The sequence below is a fragment of the Mustela erminea genome, chromosome 2 (assembly GCF_009829155.1).
Source record: "Mustela erminea isolate mMusErm1 chromosome 2, mMusErm1.Pri, whole genome shotgun sequence".
NCBI classification, from domain to species: domain Eukaryota; kingdom Metazoa; phylum Chordata; class Mammalia; order Carnivora; family Mustelidae; genus Mustela; species Mustela erminea.
The window spans coordinates 115,261,346-115,279,563 of record NC_045615.1 but is presented as its reverse complement, the minus strand read 5'-3'; the positions used below and the strand labels follow the sequence as shown (position 1 = coordinate 115,279,563).

The 18,218-nt window shown below is 37.5% G+C and overlaps 1 protein-coding gene across 3 annotated transcripts in view; it reads right to left on the bottom strand.

The window, feature by feature from the left end:
• LOC116584934 (cytosolic beta-glucosidase) overlaps window positions 1-18,218 on the bottom strand; it is a 116,438-nt gene that overhangs the window by 41,464 nt on the left and 56,756 nt on the right. The window contains exon 5 of one of the 3 annotated variants that reach the window (XR_004283387.1): window positions 10,584-10,672. The exons of the other annotated variants lie outside the window; for them this stretch is intronic. The gene's annotated coding sequence lies outside the window, so the exon portion shown is untranslated. The remainder of the gene's footprint in view (window positions 1-10,583; window positions 10,673-18,218) is intronic. 3 annotated transcript variants of the gene reach the window in all.

The following is an 18,218-nucleotide window of genomic DNA, read 5'->3' as shown; positions in this document are numbered from 1 at the left end:
AAAGTTACAATGAAATGGTAACAAAGTGTTCCATTAGCATGAAGAGGAAAGGAAAAGCTCTAAACTTTGGATTTTAAACCATGCTTCATGGAACCAGAGCATCCCAGTTCCTTTCTCTCTTTCTCACTTCATCCTCCTTTAGAAAGCTCCGTATGAGGTCATTTACTTAATGACACCTCAAATTTTTATTTTAGCTTTTAAAAATCTGTAAAACTGCATCTAAGATTATAATAAATAAGTCAGATGTTTAAAGATATAAATAGAATTGAAGACTTTAACCCATATATTGGAATCAGTATTGTTTCTAAGTACTTTCTGGGGATGGACAGGGGAAATGACATTCACTTATTATAATGGCTATTATTTTCTTAAAACACATGCTAACAGGATGAAAACCTGAACATGAAAACCACAACAGGATGTTCAAGTAACATGAACAGACACCTCAGACAAGAAATTCAAATAACTGATAATAAAACATTTGGTCTTCTTTGAAATTAAGTATAAATGAAAACATACATGCAAATAGAATGTCAAATTAGCAAAGTGTATGTTGCATGTATGTGTCTGTTTTAAAGACAGCACTCAGTATTGTTGAAGACATGGCTAAACAGGTATCTTAACAAGAATTAAGGAAAAAAAGTTATTTTCTACAAATCAATTTGAAAATATATATCTAAACACATTAAAGGGCAAAATTTTGACCCAGTAATTTTCCATCTAGAACTGCATCCTAAGGACGTAAACAGAAGCTGCATCTAAAAGATATTCTCCAATAAATAAATAAGCTAAATTAAATTAAAATTAAAGGTATTCTCCAAAGATTTCTCATGATTTTAGGTAAACTGTCAGTGTGAGCACATGTATCTAATTCTCCCAATTCTCATATTCATATAGAATATTTCAAAAAATATATATCAGTGATTCTCAGCATTCTCTGTACATTAGAATCTCCTGGGGAACTTGTAAAGTCCCAAATGCCCAGACTACACCCCAGACACTAAATTAGAATTTCTGTTTTTCATTTTCTTGTCCATTGCAGCATTATTCATAATAGCCAAGACATGGAACCAACATAAATGCCCATCCATAGATGAATGGATAAAGATGTGGTATACATATACAATCACATATCATTCAGCTCTGAGAAAAAATGAAATCCTGCCAACTACAACAACATGGATGCACTTCAGGGCATTATGCTAAGTGAGATAAGTCAGAGAAAGAAAAACAAATACTGTATGATCTCATTTATATGTGGAAACTAAAAAAAAAAAAGCCAAATTCATAGAAACAATAGAATGATGGTTGCCAGGACATGTCAGGTGAAGGGAGTGGGTAGATGTTGGTCAGAGGGCACAAACCTGTAGTTACAAGATGAGTAGGTTCTAGGGATCTAATGTACAGCATGATGACCACAGTAAACAATACTATATTACATACTTGAAAGTTCCAAAGAGTAGAACCTAAATGTTCTCACCTCAAAAAAAAAAAAAAAAAAAAAAGGTAATTACATGAGTTAATGGAGGTGTTCATTAACTCTACTGTGGTGATCATTTCATAATATATATATACATCTAACCATCACCTTGTATACCTTACAATTATACAATGTTATACATCAATTACATCTCAATAAAGTCTGAACTAAATTAGAATCACTACATGAGGGGTGCCTGGGTGGCTCAGTGGGTTAAAGCCTCTGCCTTTGGCTCAGGTCATGGTCCCAGGGTCCTGGGATCCAGGCCCGCATCAGGTTCTCTGCTTAGCAGGGAGTCTGCTTCCTCTTCTTTCTCTCTGCTGCCTCTCTGCCTACTTGTGATCTCTGTCAAATAAATCAATTCAAAGAAAAAAAAAAAGAATCACTACATGAGATGATGATGTTAGTTTAAAAAAAATATATACATATATATATATATATGTACACAAACACACATATATTCCCCACCCCCGACTGGAGGTGGAATTCAAGTGTATTTGTTTAATCTCCCCAGTGTTAGGGCCAAGATTAAGAAGGAGTGCTCCAAAACTTTGCTCTAAAGTGAGCAAAAACTAGACTATTAAAAAGGAGTAATGTAGGGGTTCCTGGGTGGCTCAGTCAGCTAAGCATCTGCCTTCAACTCAGGTCCTGATCTCAGGGTCCTGGGATGGAGCTCCCCACTCAATGGAGTCTGCTGCTCCCTCTCCCTCTTTCCTCCTCCCCCTCCCACCCACAACCTGTGCTCTCTTGCTCTCTCTCAAAAAATAAATAAAATCTTTTTTTTACAAAAAGTGGGGTAGCGATGTAGGAGCAATGTTTTCTTCCTGCTGAGAATAGACAAACTTCTTTTTTAATATTTTTAATTCCTTTTTTTTTTTTTTTTTTTTTTTTGCTTTTCCAGCTAAGATCCTTTAAAAGTCTTTGCATAAATATTAAATGGACACTCGAGGCCCTTCTGGCAAATCATTCTTAGAGACTTCAAAGCAATGGCTTGGGAAGACTGTCTCCCTTATGAGCTCCTTCTGTACTATATCCTTTACTCAGAATATGTTAATCTGAACTACATTTGGAGAACGTAATTTTAATCTGGATTAACTTCAAGGTCAACAAATGAAAAGTAAGCACAGATAAAGAGACTTTGGCCAATGGAGGAAATAACTAAGTCTCCAGAATATATAGCAAAGGAATATATTTTAAGGACTGTTCAAGAAAGCCTTGTATATTTACTAGCAAACATAGTATGAAATCAAACATTAAGTATCTGGGGCTATGAATCTACTCAGGGTCAAGGTTCTGTTAAATAGCCAAAGGAAGCATATTAATCCCTCAGATCACTGTGATGACACGTGACTTAGTAACTACGGCAGATATTACCTACATTAATGAGGTTCCAAGACACTTGTTTCTGAAGTGTGTAAAAGAGAGAGAGGCTACATCCATGTGACAGCTGATGTAGGAGAAGACGTTAGGGTTCAAACCTGATGGCCAAGAAAGAATTCTTGCAAAAAGCTGGTTTTAGTAAAGCATGTGGACAGGAAGTGTGGGCAGAAAGTGCTGCAGTGGGTTCATGAGGAGTGGCCCATTATATACTTGCAAGTTGGGAAGGGGTTAAGGATACTATAAGCACCCTCACCCCACCTAGGTATATTGGAAACAAGGTTTCCAGGATCCTGAGGGGGCTAGCTATTGTTAGGAAAGGTCATTTATTACTGCTTAATAAAAATTCAGTCATGAGATCTTTCAACTGCATATTGTTGGGTCATATGTTCGGGGGATGATTGCCAACATGTATCTTAGGGGGTAGAAATAAAAGTTTCCAAAGGAATTTTTATATGTTAAATTTTAAAATTTTTTAAAAATATTTTTATTTATTTATTTGACACAAAGAGAGAGAAAGAGAGAGGGAAAGAGAGAGAGAGAGAGAAAGCACACAAGCAGAGGGAGCTGCAGGCAGAAGGAGAGGGAGAAGCAGGCTCCCTGCTGAGCAGGAAACCCAATGCGGGGCTCTGTTCCAAGAGGACCCAAGCCGAAGGCAGACACTTAACTGACTGAGCCACCCAGGCGCCCCAGGAATTTTTATATGTTAAAGTAGGCTTACAGGATTCTAGAGGTTGGGCCAGGATTGCCTCGTGCCCTTAGCAAAGTATTAACACTGAAGCAGCTAAGTCCCTAGAGCAATGTCACTCTGCCTGTTTCAAAGACTTGTCAGTGGGCTGTAGATAGTAAGGAAATTTAATAATTTTTCTTCTGCCTTTGTTTCCCACATCAACAGCCAACTTCATGTCATTGACAGAGACCAAAGAATTCAAACCAAAATGTTAGGTCATTACCATATCCAGATCTAACCCCCCAAACTGTTCCATCCAGACGTTTATTTATTAATGTTCTCTACTGTGCAGAAGGAAGTTTCCAAGTCAAACACTTTGTGATTGATTGGGGCAGATATGACTTTAAAGAATTAAGTGTGCTTACTTATAATTCAGTAAAGTCTCTACTTTATAATTCATGTTTTTGTCATTGGTGAGAATCACAGAGATCCAATTCTAATGCAAAAATATTTATCTTGACAAAGTTTGATTAAATAAAGCCAACACATGTCATCCTGAGCTCTGAACTCATATTAAACTTTCAAAACCAGAAGAGAAGTGAACCAAAGAAAAGAAACTAACTTTCATTTGCTAGAATCTTTACTGTCACAAAAGCAAAGCCAGGGCTTCAGCTGGGGCACAAAAGCAGGACTTGGCTATGAAGTGGTATTCTGCACCATGTTCGTCCTGCTGCCATAAGGTTAAGTGTGACCAGTAGGTTAGCGATGTTTGGGGATTTCATAACTTCAGACTGCTCTAATGTGGAGGATGTGAAAATTCCATTAGGTCCTTGGCTAAAACTGCCTGAAATTCACAGAATTTAGGATTGGAAGGTGATCATGTCCAGACAGCAGCTGTGCCTTATATATTTCTGTATCCTCCATGGAAGCAAGAGCACTGTGGGTACCCAATAAATATGAGGCAATTGCACACACTTGTGGAATGACCCTCCCACATGGGGCAGACGTCCTCTCAACAGCGTCTTTGACAGATGGGCATCTGGCATCTGCTTTCATGCCATCTATTGACAAGTATCTAATGATCTCCTGAGGACATGCATTCCCTTATTCAGCCCCACTAATTGTTCGAAAGCTGTGTCTTATGTTAAACTGAAACTTGCTTTCATGAATGGGCCCCCACTGGCCTGAGTTCTGCCCTCCCCAGAAACACAAAATGAATCTTTTTAGTCTCATACCTGATAGTTCTTTAAGAATTTAAAAAAAAAAAAATAAAAGCCCTTGCCCTATTAGGAGATCATCTTAGACAATATCTTCCGGGTATGACTTGGGTTGTTAATGTTAATGTTCAACGGTGCCAAGGATGGAAGATAATATTCCAGGCAAAATTAAGAGTGATGTTATTATACCTTATAATCAGGAGATCTGATACCATGAATACAAGTAGAGTAAATATTTTAAAAATTACAACACACATGTTTTCTTCCATAAAGCATTTTCAATAATGCATACTAGGCTTTTATTCTTCCAAATTTCATTTCTGAACCAGGAATATGATCATGATACTTCCTTGCCTAATATTCTTCAATGATTCCCATGACTTTCATTCAATCAACAAAAATTTATTAAGTTCCTATTATGTGCCAGGAACTATACTATGTCCTGGGCATGGGGGCGCAGAAACGATCAGGGAAGCATGGTCCCTTCTCTCATCAAGCTTATAGTCTATGGAGATGTGTCAGGAAACCATTAAACAACTAAGAAATACTATTTTGGATAAAGAAAACAGGTAGAAACTGATTGGAAATGAAGGTCATACATTAGTTGGCTCCTCAGGGAAAGCCTCTGTGAAGAGGTGAAATTTAAGCTAAGACCTGTTTGATGAAAATGAACAAACCACCATAAAAGTAGCAGCAAGCTTGTTTTTGCTCTCTTCCCTAATGAACTTTTTGTCATCAGCAAACTGGATGGAATCAGCATTCCCTCAACTCATTACCCAAATCATTGATGAAATGATTTCATCGTTGCCTGGGACAGGGGTCAAGACGAAGGGAACTTCAGGCAGATAAGAGAGTTTCCTGCTAGACTGTTATGCAACGTCTAGTTACAAGGACCTTGCAAAGCAAATATGCTTTTAAGATTTCAAAAGCAGGACAGAGTCTGTCCCTTCTAAACTCTCATAAACAATAGAGGGCACACTGCACTGCCTCTTGTGGGATTGTTTTCCCCTCCAGCAAAACCAGCCAGTGAGTAACTTTCCATGAATGCATTTCAGTGTACTGGCACTTGTACCTCCAGCCTCTGTGGGAGTCTCACATGATGGCACCTCAGTCCAATACAATTCAAACTTCTTTCCCAGAGCAAAGACATCTAAGCCTTCCCTGGAGAGCTTGCCTTCTCTTATACCATAGTGTTGAGTTAGCAGAAGAAGCCTGGTAGGAGCCTGTGCTGTATATGTGTCTACATAGGAGGGGCCTGAGGGCAGTGTTCTGGACAATAACACCTCTATACAATATCACTTGACCCTGCTGCTGGTCCTCTGTGACCTGGAAAAGAGAGGAAGCCTATATATCTTCCCTGGGTTCCTCATTTGCAACGTATTATCTCTGAGGAAAATACAATTTTTCCCAGCCCCTGACTTCGGCTGTAAAGATCTCATGTAAATACTAAGCATAAATCTTTGATTTAGATCACAGTTGCCAACGTGTTAAGCACACTCGTCCACCCAAACTCTATATCCTGTAGGTTTCCTTAGTATGGGTTCCCCTGCATACAGGGTGACTGCTATGATCATGCAAGTTCTACTTTGTGAAAGTAGGGAGAACACCCTCAAAATGAAGAGATTACACATTTGCTTAGTCTTTGAGACCATTTCCCAGGAAATGTAAAGTGTTTTAAGGAAAAGGAACCTCATTCTATATGGTACAAAGACACCAGGTGGGCTAGCAGGTCTGCTTCATAAACTCCCATGTAAGAAATGCCTTTCAAACATGAACTTCTCAAGGATATTCAGTGCAATACTGTTTGTAAAACAAAAAACAAAACAAAACAAAAATGTCCATCATTTAGACTCCAAATATCCACCAGCCAGAGATGAATAAATAAATGTGGTATGTTCATAGATCAGAATACCATAGATCCATTAAAAATAATGAGTTAAAGCTAAAATTATAAACATGGTAAGTCTTCAAGAATGTACTGTTGAAAACGGGTATGTATAGTGTGAAGCTATTGTGTAAATGGTATAACGCACAAAACAATATACAAATGGGTTATGGAAACATACATTTGTAGCCAGATGTGTATCTTGTGCCCACAAAGACACTCATCAGCCTCAGGATCTGGGTTACCTAAGGTCAGGGAGGGAGCAAAGGAGATCTGGACAAGAGGGGTACGAAGGGGTTTCATCAGGGTCAATTTTATTAATTTTTTAATGTAAAATACATGTGGCAAAATATGAACATTTGTTAAATCTGGGTGACAGTTACACAGTTACACTGGGTCACAGTTACCTGTATTTTTCTGTATGTTTGAAATAATTTTTTTTTAAGTGAAAGAGAAAGGCAGTTAAGCTTCATTTCCCCAAAGGAGCTACTATGTTGCTTCCCCTCTGATAATGAGCTCCCTATTATTCAGCGGCTTTCCAATTTTTCTTTTTTTAGCAACAGAGTTTTCCTTTCAAATTAAAATTTTTATGGATTCCTAATATATACAACCAATAAAAGCTGAGGTGCCCTGGAGCCCCATTTTCTCACCCTCCCTCTATGCAAACTAACAGTCCCCAAAGATATCTCCATGGAACCCGAGACTCCACAGAGCACAACTTGAAATTAAGGTAACTAATGCTAAGTCCCCTTTGACCTGGCTGTCAGGACACTACAAGCTAGTTTCCCACCTTTATGTCAACAATCTATGGTCAGAATGTTTGCATTCCCTCTTCTTTTCCCTCCTTCACCTTTATGAGCTGGTATTTCTTTTTATCTAGAGCCTGAATATAATAAAATGGCCAATCTTCAATAACTGACCAAAATTAATACTTCTCAACAAGTTTAAACTGGCCTTACTTAACTGTTCTTCCTACCATTATTCTCAACAACAAATTTAACGTTGCTCATGTTAACAAAAAAATATTTTAAAAAATAGAAACACAAAAAGATAATTTTTTCAAGAAGCAATCTCCCTTAAATAAAAGGAAAGTAATAAAAGACTTCAGGTGAATACAATTACACATATTTATAAGACCATTAGGAATGTCAAAAGTCAAAAAAATAAGATACATCATATAAACACCTTTCAACTACTGACCAACACAAATATTTAATATGACATTTTTGTGACTAAAGGTTTGTTGGTGTGGAAAGCTAGTAAAGATATTTAAACTTCAATGTTGTGAATGTTAAGTTTTAGCATTACATTTATATTAATATATATTCATTTGTTCTGCCTAGTGGTCTTATACTATACTTAGGAAAATGTCACATTTTGTTATAAAAGCCTATTTAATAAAACATTGCAATTGGCCATTCTGATATACCAAAGTTCAAACCCATCGTTCCCCAAAGATTCAAAATAGGCCTATAATGCAAATATGGTCTGTCAAACATGAAACATGTTTGTGGTAGCTAAAGATAGAAGTTCAGTATAGCTAAAGAAGCAGTGATGGTGATACCATTGAGTTGCTGGCTTTTAATATATGTCTATATAATGAGGAAAAAAATCACTTTGGGGTGAAATTACACACAATAACATGAAACTTACCTTACCAACTGAAGGACAGCTACCTAGAGAGTTGAGTCTCAGAGAAATCACAGGATTACAGTAGAATGCTAATTGTTGCTTTCTGGCTACGGATCCAGGCTTCTGGATCTTAGTGCTCACCCTGACATTACCAAGGGAGACATGGACATTTTGAAAGGAGTACCTTGCTAATCTTGCCTTCACTCCAGGGCCAAGAGTTGCCTGGTCTTGGAAAGCAAAATGAAATCTTCACCAGCTATTTTTCTGTTAGCTTTGCTCTCCCTTTAAGGCAGACAATCAGCCTCCTTCTACTGCCACTGTTGAACTCATGTAAATAAGTACTGAGGATGTGAAAGACATTATGAAAGAAAAGACTGGTTGTGTTGGAAGAGGGATTTCAGGGCAAGGAAGGAATTTAAAGACAGGTAGAATGAGGACAGAGAGAAACCAATGAATACTATGTCTTATGGTGATCAATTAAACAACTAAAATCAATCTGCTTGCCTGAAAATGAACCTTATTAACTGAGATCACCACAAAGGGACAATAATAGAGATAATTTTTTGAGGAGACTATTTTTAACTCAAGTCAGTTGTTAAGCCATCTTTTAAAGTAGCATATGACCTTATGTGGGGTGGGTGGGGGGGGGGGTGTGGAGATGAGGGGGAGAGAATGTGGGAAGTTCAAAAGACCACAGAAATGATAAAATGCCTGGTGAAGTTTTCATCAGGAAGGTTATATCGCCTAAAAAGCCCAATAAAAATAAGTCTAAAACATGATTGGATAAGAGTAAAGGTTGATGAAACACCAAGCTAGATTGATTACTAATGTCAGTTGTGATGTTCATCTCTAGAAATCTGTAGGAAAAGAACAGACAACCCTCAAGGCCAGATTTAGTTACTCATGTGCACAAAATCAGACTGGATGACCAGCATTATGACCTTGTGATAAAAAAAATGAAAACAGGGTGTTCTATAGAGTATTGTTTAAGGATATTGGAGGACTAATTCCAGAACTTCCCAACAGACAATAAGTCAACACATTGGGTCTGAGAATGGATAATGGATATCAGACCCGTGTGAAGTGAATCTATCCAGCAAATGCCCAGTTTAATCTGTAGGGCAGAGTTTGAGTTCCAACAATATACAATAAACTCTTCATTAGTCTGACAGTCAGGAAGCGGAGTGCTCCAGCTAATCAAATATTTTTTGTTAATTGTTACCACATGCAGTAGGGTTACAAATTTTTTAAAGAATGAGAATAAATTAAAATACACTTAACACTGAAACTAAACTGATTATAATTTAATCTTTCTCTAATTATTCAGAATGCATTTCAGGGTCATCAAGAGAAGCATAAATTATCAGTGCTTGATGACTGTGCAGGAAGTCACAGTTTTTCTAAAATCCTAGTTAATAGACGCTGGGTAACAAAGAATTCACTGCAATCGTTATCATTTGGGGGGGTTATGCGCTAGACATTTTTCTAGAATCTGAAGTATGTCATCAATCCTCACCAAAAATAAATTTTCACAAATGATGAACTGATATTCATAGAGTCAGGATAACAAGTCCAAGGTCACACAGCACAAAAGGGTGTCAGAGCCAGGTTTTGAATGCAGAACCATTTGTCTTTAAAGACTATGTTCTTTTGCTGTGTCATATATACTAATCCTTGTTGTGTAGAAGTATTCACACAAAGTGCTGCCCGTCTGTACAACACTACCCACAATGGGTCATGCTGTTTGTTCTTCCAGAAATGCTGAAAGATATTTCTGAGTCACTCTTGACATTATTATCATACATTCATGAGGGCAGCAAACTTTGGCCATGAAATATTTTTGAAGTTTCTTTGTAAATGGAAGGCCAACTGTTCATTCAAAGGATCAACAACACAGTCTGAACATTCTTGGAAGAAAAATATTTTAAGAAGACTAAGCCAGCATAGCCTCAGTCATGGAACAAAATGATCTACCAATAAAGGTATACACACTTCATACGCACTCATGTGCCCCCATTTCATGCAGTGATCTAATTTTTGTGTTATTTTGCTTATTTTTAACTATAAAACCTATTTGACTCAGTTATTAGTCAAGAAACAAAATTTAAACATTTAAATTTAAATAATTTAAACATTTAAATTTTTCAAACATTTTAGGCTGGGTTTAATACTACTAAAGAAATGAATCCACTTGTTAAGGGAGAAAAAAGTTACTGCATCAACAGATGTGAGGCATCCCTCCTCCCATCATCTACATTTAGCCCCAAGCTCATTAATGTTTTCACTTGAAACATTTATGGCTTCTTGTTCACCTTCACTCACCAGCACCAATTACAATTCTTCAAGGTTCAAATGCCTTTTCTTCCTCCACCCATAATGGTTTCACTTATCTCTAAAGCAGGCAGTGATTCCTATAATGGAATTTCACAAACAAGGGGGGGAAATGTGGCTGAACTTTAGAGAGGTACAAAGTAATCTCAGGCCATGATACTGTTTCATTAGCTAATCTCATTCACACACAGGAGACTTTGCTGTTGCTGAGATGACCCTATTCAGGGAGACGGGCCTCCCTCCCCCTCCTCTTCACATAGCATTTCCAGATAAGCCTTAAGAATTTCTTTCAATTCTGAAAGAAACTACTTTCATCTCCAGCACCAGGCTGATATTTTCATTGTATTGAAGAAAATTTCACCTAAACAGTAACTTGGGGTAAAAGAAACCCTGACTAGAGTAAACTCTGTGCTTAAAAGTTCCAAATAGAAGAGATTTCCAGCTATGAAGTCTCCACAGAATCATGGTGGGAAGGTAATTTTGAAAATGGCTGCAGCCTTATTCTCTTTCTAATTCAGGATCTTGCCCAGACACAAAAGTTTCATGCTCAAGCCAAATTTGAGGAAAGTGAAAATCACTGCACTGCCTAACTGAATTACATTATGCAGTATGGCAAAGCTTGGAAATCATACTGAACTGTCTTAAAACTTGATAGATTAGGTGGGGCTTGGCATGATCATGTTTTGAAAGGTGATTCTACTACTTGTGATTGTAACTGCCATGCACTTGTTCAGCTGGGGATTTTATTCTAATGTTCTGGACTGATTTGTTCATTCTACTTCTCCCTGAGATTTTATATTCTCTACAATAACTGTGTTAAACTTGAATCTGAGGTGACCCTTCTAACTCTGAACTCCAAGGGATAACTTTCTCAGGGGAGGAAAAGTAAGGTTCATTTTCAATATGACTGAAGAGAAGAGGAAACTCCCAAATTGAAGGTCAAGAAAATGTTACCTGTAACCTGAATCAATAGCAATAGAAACAGTTCATTGAAGAGCAAGGTCTTATTTTATGTTCAGCTAAGAAAGGTGTTCACATTTCAAATTAAGGAGCTAAATGAGAAGAATGAAGAAAGTTAAAAAAAAAAAAAAGATGTTAATTATAATTCCTTAGACTTAATTTTATAGCCTAAGAAATTATTGAGAGTTCCAATAAAATATGATCCTTGACACACCTGAGTTGAAAGGATATTTAGAGGGTCACAAAATTCTTAAACTGGAAGGATCCCAAAAGAAAAACTAGTTCAACCCTTTTCTTTTTCTAATGAAGGACCTGAGGCTCAGAGGAGTTGTGTATTTATATAAAGAGTTTAAAAACCTTCAGCATAGATTTCAATTATTGTCACAGCAAAAACAAATTTAGTATCAAAAGGGTATAATTAGCAGCTATGCATAATCCCAAAGCATGAAAATTATTCTCATAATAGCAAAAACAATCCTCTATTTCTTTAAAGAAGCAAAATGGTGGTATAAATCTAATATTTGGTTCAAATTCCCAGGAGTGATTCTGTTTTTCTGCTTATTTAGACTCAAATTCCTAATCGGCCATTAGGAAATTTACTGACCGGCCACTGAATGCTAAGTATATAGCTCGAAAAATTTAATTCTGGTCAAATTTTGTCATTTAAAAAATGGTAAATAAAATCTTTATACACACTGATCCTGCCTATGAGTGCTTGTACCTTTTAATAATTTCCATTTCTTCTGATGGCTTTCTTCCTTACTTCCGTGGATTATAATGGGTCTTCAAGACTCAAAGTGTCTCTCAACTCCCATCTATTCAACTGTGTTATTCAACATGTGCTTAATTGCAACAAGGCTGCAATTGCACAAGGAGCCCATGAATCAGTGATGGCACCAATTTTTTAATGTCCTTATTCATAACATTGAGGATTTTCTTCTACATGGTGGCAGGCCTGCTATTGAAAAACTAATATAGGATGCAGTTAACCAGTTACTCACCCGATTACGAATCTGGAAGAGCTGACAGACACAACATTTATGTCACTATAGGGCAACTGACCAGCATAAGTCATGTCAAAGTTATAAACAGGTAAGATAAGAAAAAGAAAGGAAGGCTATAAAGCTGTGATATTAGCACTGCTTATAATCTAATTACCGACACTGCAAATGCAGACACTCATTTCTTTTGTGCACCCAGAGTTAATTCCCACTGATGAACTCACAAGACCTAGATTTACAAAACATAATGTCGATGTATTATTTTATAATGGAGAATATTCCTTTCCAAGCACTGGGAAACTTATGTTAAGCTTCCTGAGTAGGAATGGCTAACACCTGGGCATCCACTTCTCTCTATTCTTTCCATGAACCCACAGGTATCCAATAGAATCTTTATTAACACCATTATTAACTTTATTAACTCCCCTGCCAATCACACTAAGATAAATTTTACTAGCTTTATTCCAAAGCAGTGCCTTTTCATTCTCAAGATAACTAAAGGTGGGTAATAATCAGGTACTAATCAAGTTATTTTGGAGATTTGGAAATAAGAGCTAATGTAAGCAGATGCTTGAGGACCACTTCACCTTGGCCCAGGAGAAGACCTCAGAAGTTCACCTTCTCTCAATTCCAACAGCTATCTTACCACATGAATATTCCATCATTGTGCTCTCCTGAAACAAGTTTAAAAAATCATTATCTCTTTAGACCCATGTTTTTATTTCCTTTGAATATATACCCAGAAGTGGAATTGCTTGATCATATGTTAGTTCTGTTTGTAATTTTTTGAGGAACCTCGCTACTATTTTCCATAATGCCTGAACCAACTTATGTTGCTGCCAACAGTGGGTAAGAGTTCCCTTATCTCTACATCTTTGCCAAGATGATAGCTAGAGATATGCACTCCTATGTTTATTGCAGCATTATTCCCAATAACCTAAGATATAGACACAATCTAAGTGCCCCGCAACAGAAGAATGGATAAAGGGGTTGTGGTATGTGTGTGTGTGTGTGTGTGTCTGTGTGTACAATGAAGTACTATTCTGCCATAAGTAAAAAGGAAATCTTGTCATCCGCAACAACAGGGATGGAACTCAAGGGAATTATGCTAAGTGAAATAAACCAGACAGAGAAAGAGAACTACTGTATGATATCATTTATACGTGGAATCAAAAAAGGCCAAACTTAAAAAACAGAACAGAATGGTGGTCATCAGTGGCTGAGGGATGAGGGAATTGGGGATACATTGTTTAAAGGTACAAACTGGGAACTAATAATAAATAAGTTCTGGAGAGCTAATGCACATCGTAGTGATTATAACCAATAATACTATATTATAAACTTCAGAGTTGCTAAGAAACAAAATCTCAATTATCCCTAGCAAAAAAAAAAAAAAAAGAAAGAAAGAAATAATAATTATGTAACATAATAGCTAACACCAGGGTGGTAACCATATTACAATATATAAATATATCAAATTAACATGTTGTAACGTCAAACTTACAAAATGTTATATGTCAAATACATCTCATTTAAAAATCATTACCAGATACATCCTCTTTTTTCACCTTTTTCAAGATTCCACTGAGTCTACTACTCTTCATATAGGAAGAGTACATTTTCTCCAGATAAATTATGCCTCAATTATTTTACAGGTCTCTTTTACAGTTATAAAAATGAAACTGAGCTTCTGTTTGCTGCCACATCACACAAAAACTACTGGACAGATTGTCATAAAAAGTGGAGAGGGTAAGTTTGAGATAATCTGAATATTTTTTTAGAAGGCTCTAGAGTAGTCTTAAAATTCACCGGGCTTGAGGTAGTAGAGAACCTTAAGTAATTATTCCTCAGACCTGGTGGAGCTGAATTAAAAAGAAGCTCAAAGGAATGTCCATCTGTAGGGGCACAGCGTAAGTATTAGAATGTTACTGAAGGAGAAGATGAAGAGTGGTTTTCAGTCAAAAAACACAAGGGCAGATTCTCTGAGGTGTGGTTGAGCTGCTTCTCACTTGGGCAGCCCCATGAATCCTATTCCCATGAAGCAGGTGCACCAGGTTCTTTTTCTCAGAGGGTGTGTCTGCTAAATGGTCTATGTCCCTAATCATATCAACATGTGCGTCACCCAGGTAATCCTGGCCAAGGAGCTTAGCAATCACCACCTGTGTGTGTGTTTGTGTACATGTGTGTGTTTCTGAGTGTTACCAAGCTCTACACAAGTCATTTGGTCATAGCACATGTTCTCTAAAACCCCTACACAGATCAAATCATCACAGCAGTTTAGCAATTTGCAGGAAAATAAAACCATAGAATCTGGGAATTGCAGATTTTGGAAGTAACTGGATAATGAGCACCAATCCCTTCTCTTACAGTGGAGAATACTGAGGTCCAGATTGTGGATTTTGGCCAGAGTGACAGATGTCCTTATAAGTGTAAATAAATGTGTCAATTTGAATATAATAGCTAATATTTTAAGGTATTTGAGTACATAGGGACATAAATCATCTCATTTTATTCCACAACTGACTTTGGGTTAAGCAGAATAGTAATTAGCAGTAGTCCCATTTAACAGGTGAGGAAGATGACATTCAGAGTCCTAATGATAACTGACCCAAAGGCACATCACTCAAACAGAGGACTTAGTCTGTCTTCCCTCTCCAAGCCCTGCAGACTCTTTACTTTGTCATGCTTTACATGAACAGAAAGTAAGGTAAGTGTGCCACTGAATGGAAGTAGGGGAGAAAAAAATCAGGGAAGGTCATTGGCCATCACTCTGTTTAAGGTGAACTTTGTAATATCTGACTGAGTTTGTGGTCTCTGTGTGCAGGCTGGTGGACCACAAATACATTGGAAATTGTTTTCTTCATGACTTTTCAAATTCCACAAGTCTATACACTAGCACACACTAACAATTCTTGTGCACAGCCTTCTAATCTTGTTCTTTCTTCTCTACTCCGACCTTGAGTAGCTGTCATCCAGTTCATCCAGGAGCAACAGTACCCAGTGGACCTGATATCCCACCCCACAAATATCCAAAACTGTGGGCTATCGGTGAGCTCTGAGATGAACTGCTTCATTGGGGCTAAGTTGACAAACATTTACTTTAAGAAGCAATAAAGCAATAGATAGGGAGTGGAAACCTGTATGTAGGTACTTGGGTCTCTGTTCTGAGCTTGCAATGGATTTTTAATTGGTTAGTTTTTCTAAAAGGTCAATGTATTAACCTTTGAGATCTTTCCTTAATTCTTAGGATTTTTTAAATGCACATTGAGAAAAACACAGGTGCTTAACACATTTTGTCCAGTTAAATGGGCCTCTGTGATCTGAAATTGACATAGGCAGGTGGCTGCCAGGTCTGCTCTACTTCGGGAAATGGATGTATTTCTCCTTTACTGGCTCTCCATGGGAAGGAGAAGAGGGAAGGGGAGGGAGGATGCTGACAGACAACAGCAGGGTGATTCTGTGCTCAGCATCTTGTCTTGGTGGTATACCCAAACTGCAAGATTTATAACCTTCTTGTTACAATGCATCAGCTTCAACACTTTCAGTGAAGTCTTCAATAACTTCGATGACATCTTGCTGAGGGGTTTTGTCATTAAAAGCCTAAAGCTGGTCATTAACAAACCTTCTCTGCAATCATCTACTGCTGTGCTAAGTCAGGCATGGATCTGACTGGAAAGTTGGGCTGGCTCAGAAACTTTCCAGAAGTCTGCTGCTTTCTTTCTTTCTTTCTTTTTTTCCCTCCCCTCTATGGGGTATATTTCTTTAGGGAAAGAAAATACAGTTCCCAATTATTTAATCATTTATTTCTCATTACGCATTGGCTAACTCTTCTCTGATAGACATTACCAAATTCAACAAATGTGTAGAACACACTACTACATGCCAGAAGGGGAGTCAGGTTTGATGATATAATCATAAAAAGACACAGCTCCAGAATGGAGTGTCCACAACCCTCTTCAAAAATTAGCCACCGTCTACAGATGCTTTATAATGTGTCAGATTCTGTATTTAGGCTTTATAAGGATTACTTTGCTCACTTTTCACCACTCTTTACAAGATAGATGTCTTATTATCCCCATCCTGAAGATTAGAGGGCTGAAAATTACTGAGCTTGTGAGTGGCAGAACCAGGTTTGAAACCCATGTCTTGTCTGACTTCCAGCAAGTTCACGTACTCCAAACAACAGGATTTGGGCAGAACACAGGCTCAAATCCCCTTTCAGGAGGATTTAGGTCATGGCTGGAGTATTACAGATTGGGAGTAACCTCCCCTATTTCACACACTTCCTCACCTCCCTGGCAACATTCAGGTTATTGAGGCATCCATTTGTGTATATTTACAGATGAACTTAAACTTGTCTTCTGGAGCAGCAAGGACTGGTGAAAATTTTATGAATATAATGGAGATTCATATGAAATGAGAAAGGCTTAACTGTTTGAAGATCCGTGCTTTCTGAACTTATGCAAAAACTTCATGTGGTTGAGCAATTCCAGCTACCCTGTTGCATATGGTTATTTCTGCTGCAAATGATTTAATTTTTCACCTAATCTGGCAACCTCTCTGATGGAAGTAATGAATGGAGGGAGGCGGTTGTTGCTTTCTACTCCACAGGAGTCAACTGTAGATAGCCAGAGGGCTAAAGTTACAACATTCATTCATCCCAAAAAGAAAAATAGAGAAACCTGCAAACATGTAGGAAAATTCTCCTATAACTTAAAAACTTGGTGGAAAAAAAAAAAAAAAAGTCTTGGGATGACATGTGTGAAACAACAAGTTAAATAACTGGGGTGATAAATTAAGAGTACACATTTAATAATAATTATTATTATTACCATTGGTTGAGGGCCTACTGTGTGCGAGGCAATTGCTGGTTAGGGGTAATTCCATATTAGCTCATTAAATGGAATCTTTATAAGAACCCTGTCAGGGGAAAGTGTTAATCCATTTTTATAGATGAACAAACTAAGAGTTTGGGAGGTTGAATAATTTGCCAAAGGCCTCTCATTGAATAATTTGCAGAGCTGAAATGTAAGCCAGTTATGTTATTGCAAGTTTTTTGTGTCTCTCCTGTGTTGCTTTTCTCTTATCTATATCTACATTAATTAAAATACAACCTATTTAAAGGCATTTAAATAATGCAATGATTAAAAAGGCATTAGCTAATTTCTCTTTTTTTTTCTTGAAATGACATTTTTCTTTTTTTTTTTTTTTTTTTTAGTTTCCCAATAGGAAACAGAAACATTAGCTTACTTTTTACTGCTCAATTAATTGCTGTGGGATTTTACCTGAAGAGATCAGTGAGACCTCCAGGCAGATGTCATTGATCCCACTATAGTGTCATTCTGTGCCTGTCCATATGTGTGATGTTAGAGAGGAAGCTTTGTTTATGGGGACCACAAAGCCATCATCCATCTGACTCCCTGGGTTCTGACCAGCTCTCACCTGCAGCACTTCCCACGAAAGTCTTTCTTGGCCAGTTATTATTTTTAATTGCTCACGGGGTGCTTCTTACTAGTAGAGTTCTTGCCAATCGAGATCATCAGCACTACCTCAAAGGAGTCTCAGGAAATCGATTATAAATTAAGCTCCACTCCCCTGATGAGATGCAAGGTAAGGTGGATGTCTGAGTGGAGTCCAAGGTCATAGGATCTATTGGCTCCTGCAG